The 6,000-nt window shown below is 44.6% G+C and overlaps 1 protein-coding gene across 1 annotated transcript in view; it reads left to right on the top strand.

The window, feature by feature from the left end:
- Nucleotides 1-3,319: 3,319 nt before the first annotated feature.
- Nucleotides 3,320-6,000, top strand: part of Rassf8 (Ras association domain family member 8) — a 46,475-nt gene continuing 43,794 nt past the window's right edge. The window contains exon 1 of the mRNA XM_008849010.3: nucleotides 3,320-3,415. The gene's annotated coding sequence lies outside the window, so the exon portion shown is untranslated. The remainder of the gene's footprint in view (nucleotides 3,416-6,000) is intronic.

The following is a 6,000-nucleotide window of genomic DNA, read 5'->3' as shown; positions in this document are numbered from 1 at the left end:
TGATTACCGTTCCTGCTGGCCTGCTTTTGAATAAGGGAGCATACCCATCAATTGTCAGTCATCAAGAGTCATTTGCAAGGAAATGCAGAGTTCCTATCCTTTACTTCTGTTATAAAAACAGAAAGACTAGACAGAAATCTTTGGAAACTGGAATTTATTTTGCTCTTAAATTGTTCTTGAGCACTTTGCTTTGGGTTTGTTCAGTGTTTAGGAGTTATGTGATATCATGCTAATTGGCATCCGTGATTTCTATTTGCCTTTTTAAAAAAAATTTATTTATTTTATGTGTATGTGTGTAGGTAAGTGCACCCGTGTTGTGTAGTGCCTGTACCAGTCAGAAGAGGCTGTCATCCCCTGGAACTAGAGTTATGGACAGTTGTTAGCTGCCATGTGGGTGCTGGGATTTGAACCTGGGTCTTCTGCAAGAACAACCAGTGTTCTTAACCACTGAGCCATCTCTTCAGCCCGTCTATTTGCCTTCTTACAGTTTTCTTTTTTTAAGATAGGATCTCACTATGTATTCCTACCTGGCCTCAAACTCACCAAGTAAATCAGGCTGGCCTTGAACTCACAGAGATCAGCTTACCTCTGTTCTCACATGCTTGGATTAAAGGTGTGTGCCAATACACCCTGCTCTTACAAACCTTTTAATTTAACCTAAAGCTTGTATGGGTGATCATAGGTATATTAGTTAATTATCTGTTGCTGTATGACAAGTTTAAAGACTTAAAATAACTTTTAAAATCTCACCTAGTTTGGGGTCAGGAATCGAGGACTGGCCTGGATAAGGGTTCTGGCTTAGAATGTTTCGTAAGGTTTCAGTCCAGATGCTGTACCACATTCTGCGTAGTCTGTATGGAGATTTGACTGGAACTGGAAGATTTGCTTTTGAGGAGGCTAACCTACATGCCTGACTGTTGGTGGGTGTTGGGTCCTCGCTCACCATGTGGATTCTCCATTAGGCTGATTCAACATCTGTACCCCTTGCTTCTGGCTTATCTTAGGGCAGGTAAGCAAAGACAGCACACCATGGTTCTCCCATATCACCCCTATGTAAGTTCATTTCTTAGTGCCTTGTAGAGGCTTGCACTTGTCTGATCTTCTGGTTGTTTGTGGAACTTTTATCAGTGCAGCTGTGGAAGATGTTACAAAAAGCCGAGAAGTTTCCAAAATTTTAGGGAGATACTGAAAAGCAGTAAGACTTGACAGGATTTGATATTTTCTGTTTAATCAGCCTATGAACTGACCTGGTAGAAGGGACTGGTGGGTTGGCGAGTTTTGATGGTTGGACATAGTGATCACCAGAGAGACAGCTGATGCCTCAAGGGACTGGAAGAGAGGGCGGGGCCTGAGGACCCCTGCCCCGGCTTTCTCATAAATCCTGCCTGCCCCGTGGGTGTCCTAAAGCACAGGCTTGTGGCCCCAGGACAGCCCTGACTTGGTCAGAGTTTACAATAAGAGTTTAAAAAGGAGCAATGTGACCTCAGCCTGTGTGTGACTTAGTGTGTTCTGGATTACCAGTGAGGAAGGAATCACCTGGTCTCTCTGGCTGTTTAAAGCCTGGCTCTGGTAATTGCATTGTTTTGTGAACAAAAGAAGATAATGATTGTGTCAGTTGTAGAGACTCCTCAACTGCTCACTTTTCTTGAAACAAAACCAAAAATGGAGATGAAGCTTTTAGAGAAGATGAAGGGAAGACAGTTTGCTTTTGGCTAAAAAAAAAAAACCACATTTTTCACCCAGGGTAGGTCCAGGCAGCTTCCTAGCGAGAGTAAGATTCCAGGTGGTGGCTGCCTGCCTCCTCCCCCGACTTGGTTCTGAAGTGGCTGTCCCTCCTTCCTCTTTGGATGACCCTTGCGGGCAGGCTCTTCTGTTGGGTCCCTTCATCCACAAGTGTGTCTTCTGGAGGACTATGTGGGTAAGGATAGTTGAAGAGGCCCTTACCCAGCATTCACCATGAAGCAGGAGCTCAAGGATGGTTTGCAGCCTGGTATTGTCATTGGAGAATCAGTAAGACTGCTACTCTCTTGGTCCTCTAGAATCTGGGAACTGGCCCTACTTACACATCTTTGCATCGCAACTACAGCAGGATTTGAAAAATAGTCAGGGGCTGTTGAGATGGCTCAGAGGTAAAGGTGCTTGCTGCCAAGCCTAACAACATGAGTTCAATTCCTGAGACTCAATTGGTAGAAGGAGAGAACCACTTTGAAAGTTGTACTCTGACTGCCATTCAGACTATGCACACACACACACACACACACACACACACAAACACACACAAATAATAAATAAATAAATAAATAAATAAATAAATAAATAAATAAATGTAGTAGTGACTCTAAAGTTACATGAAGTTGTATTTAGTAACTGGCTTCTGGAGGTAGCCCCTGTGTAGGCTAGCCACTGAAGGCCACCTGTGAGCTGTTCCTCAGTTATGTTTGAAACGCGTATGTTTTCTTCTGTTTTGCATCACACTTGGGGCACATTCCTCCTCTGCTTCCCGTTTGATATTTCACGACTGGGAATTTAAGAATTGAGACATTTTAGCATGGGGTCTTCTATTCATAAGAAAAGTAGCTCGTTGTCTGGGTATATTTTTGAAAATGGTCAAGATGGTCAGTGGGAGCTGGTCTTGTTCTAAACTTTCTTAAATGCAGAATAGTCCATGAAGGGCGTGGTCTGCACATGGCAGGCATGAATCACGTGAACTCCCATCCCTCGGCGGCCCAGGCTTCACCTGCTTCGTGGGGATGCCTGGGCAGAGCTTCCCATTCGTTCCTGCAGCATTAGGCAACAGAGCGGTCAAAGGAATTGCTGCTCTGCTTGCACGGCTGCCTTCCTGAGGGTCGTCAGTGGTCACCATTTGTTCTCACCAAGGAAAAGCGTGCCCTGTTTTTGTTTTTAAGACCAAAATCCCGAGATCTTAACTTCATTTTTAGCCCTGGCTTTAGGCAGTTTTCCAAATGACTAACTGGTATCTGCTTTCAAGAAGTTATTGTGGTGTTTCAGTGAGAAAGAGGGTGAGAACCCTTTCCGTTTGACCATGGCACGTCAAATGATCTTTAAAGAAACAACTGAAATTCCTTTTCCAAAGGCACAAAAATGTTCATTGAAACTGAACAGAAAACCACCCCACAAGCTATGCCATTCAGATGGCTGAGTGGGGAGAGGTGAGGGAAGGGTTATTCTTGGGAAAACCATTTGAAGCTCTCTCTGAGCTTTTGTGTTTCACTTTTTGTATGACTGTTAGTTAAATGGGATTTAACATGTTTAAGATAGAAATTGGCCATTGCTCTAAGAACACTGTGTACATTTTCAGGTGCCTGTGCAGACTATCCAGAACACCCGTGTGGTGCTCCGCCCTTCCTCCAGACTACCTCACACTGGTCCTGCTCCGAGACCCCTGCACTGGGAGGTGGGTCAGAAAGCTTGTGCCCCTGTGTGCATCCCAGAAGCCTAACACCAATGTCAGTTGCTTTGACAAAACCTTTCAGAGTTTTGGAGATGTTGACAGTTATGTTGACTGGTGCCATGGGAATCATTTGTAATGCAAAGTCCAGTGGTGGACTTGCCACAGTGTTTGAATTCCTGAGACCAAATTTGTGTTGGCAGTGTGTGCATCTTGAAAGGAGCCCTGGGGTTCCGATTCAGAGTAAAGCACACGTGGGAAGGCAGTGCACTTTCTGAGCACAGTTCTTCCAGAGCTCCACACTAGTGGCCTCTCTTAAAGCAGAGAGTACGGAACAGGGCTAGGGAATCTGTGGTTTCCCTGACAATTCTCCATGATCATCTTGGCAACTCTGAAATGTCCTGTGGTTCAGACTTTCATCTCTTCCATAATGTCTGTCAGAGGCTCCCTTCAGTGAAAGAGCACAGAAATCTCTTCAAGTGAGTGTGCGTAACTAAACTGATCAGGGGTTTTCCTGTGTTTGCTGTGTTACCTTCTGTCTCCCAAACGCTTAAGTGACTCACTGTGACTTGCTGGTCTCAGAAGGGAAAACAGTTTGACCTTGTTTGTATTAAGTGAATCACTTATGTGTGAGCTGTTCACATTTTACAGGTGAATAAATGCTTTAAGGGCACCAACCAGCATGCTGTCGCATAAATTCCTTAGCTGTTCATTTGCAAAGCTTGTGTGATCGCATTTTGACTGGATGATGGCTCTCCAAGGTCTCACATAATTAATCTCCTCTGTGAAATAAGTATAGCCTCAGAGCCTTCTAGTAGTTGCCTGACTATTGGAGGGATTGGACCTCTAAAACCAGAATTCCATATCCTCTCCCTGGCTCAGTTCTCATGCAAAACCTGCTACAGGGCTTGGGCATTAGAAAAAAACCTAATAACGTGCCACACTGTTGCAAGTGAGACAGTGATTCTAACGAGGCCGTTTACGCCCTGTCCATCATGTCCTGTGTATTAGTCACTTTTCTGTTGCTGTGATAGAAACACTGACCCGAGCAACTTATAGAAAGAAGAGTTTACGGTTCCAGAGGAATTACAGTCTGTCATGGCAGGGAGGCATGGTGGCTGGGTGTGGCTGGAACAGGAGCAGCAGAAGCTGAGCTCTCACATCATCATCCACGTACCAGAAGCAAGAGAGCAAGAGACTGGAGATCTGGCAAGGCTTAAGAACACTCTAAGCCCACCCCCAGTGACGTGCTTCCTCCAGGATAGCCACAACTTCTAAAACCTCCCAAAACAGCGCCATCATCTGGGGACAAAATGTCCAAATATTTGGAGCCTATGGGGGACATTTTTATTCAAACCACCACATCCTGCTACTGGTAGTACGGCTTGGAAAGGACAGGGACGAGCGCACTCTGCAGCTCGGCTAGGAGGTCTCTGACCACATACAAACGTCAAAACAACAGCTCCTGCTGCTGAGCCATGAAGCTTTCATTCCATGCTAACTGCTCTGGGAAGCAGGATCCATGTGTAAAGTATGTGAGGTCCGTGGTTTGTGCTCCGTGCTCAGGGTTTGTGTGATCGTGGGCTTGAGCAGTTCAGGTTGTGGTTCCTCTGGATCACTCCCTGTTGTACAGGTGAGGATTGCAGTTATGTGGTGTTTGCTGCTAAGAAGTTTCCAGGTTTTGCTCTTTCTTCCTTTGATTCTTGACTAAATGCAAAGAAACTCTTGCCTTTCTCCCTTTCCCCTCGTTTTAAAATGCCATTTTGCTTGTTTGTTTTAAATAAATGAAGATTCCGTGTAGAGCTGGGCGTATCTGTACATGAAAGGGAGAAACTTTCCAGCGCACACTGGCAGCTCACATGGCCTTCCTCCTGTGGGGAGGACGGCGGCCCCGAGCCCGGTTTACCTCGGTGGACAACCAAAGCTGTGCCATTTCATTGCTGCACTTTGCTTTTCATAGAGCAGCTCTGTTTCTCTTTTTAAATATTTTTATAGTTTTTATTTTAGATGTGTAAGAGTATTGCCTGCATGTGTGTAAGTGCACCTGCAGAGGTCAGAAGAGGGCATCTGATCCCCTGGAGCTGCAGTTACAGAAAGCCGTTAACCACGTGCGGGTGCCGGGAACTGAACTCAGGTTCTCTGCAAGAGTGGCCGGTGCCCTTAACCACTGAGCCGTCTCTCCAGCCCTTGACTTCATTTTTCAGTGTTAATGTCTTGCAGTCAGAATATCTCTAGTAAATCATATTTTCTCTGTGAAGACATCATTTCTCAAGCCATTTTCTTTTTCAGATTAATAGAGAATAATTTATACTTTATCACAAAGCAACCTTTAGGTTTATAAATTTGAAATTTTAAAAAATATTCTATTTAAAATGTTTTTTGAGAATTTCACACCTGAGTATAGTCTTTGCATTATCTCTATCCCTCCCAGTCCCTGCCAGCTCCTCCCATGTACCCCCAGCTCCCTCTCAATTTCATATCCTCTCCTTTGATTATTATTGTTACATATGCATACATGCATTTATAAATATACCTATATCATGCACTGAGTCCATTTAATGGTGCTCGTGTATGCCTGTATTTAGGGCTGT

Source organism: Nannospalax galili, unplaced genomic scaffold (genome assembly GCF_000622305.1).
Source record: "Nannospalax galili isolate Female #2095 unplaced genomic scaffold, S.galili_v1.0 scaffold103, whole genome shotgun sequence".
NCBI lineage: Eukaryota > Metazoa > Chordata > Mammalia > Rodentia > Spalacidae > Nannospalax > Nannospalax galili.
This window is presented reverse-complemented; position numbering and strand designations above follow the sequence as displayed.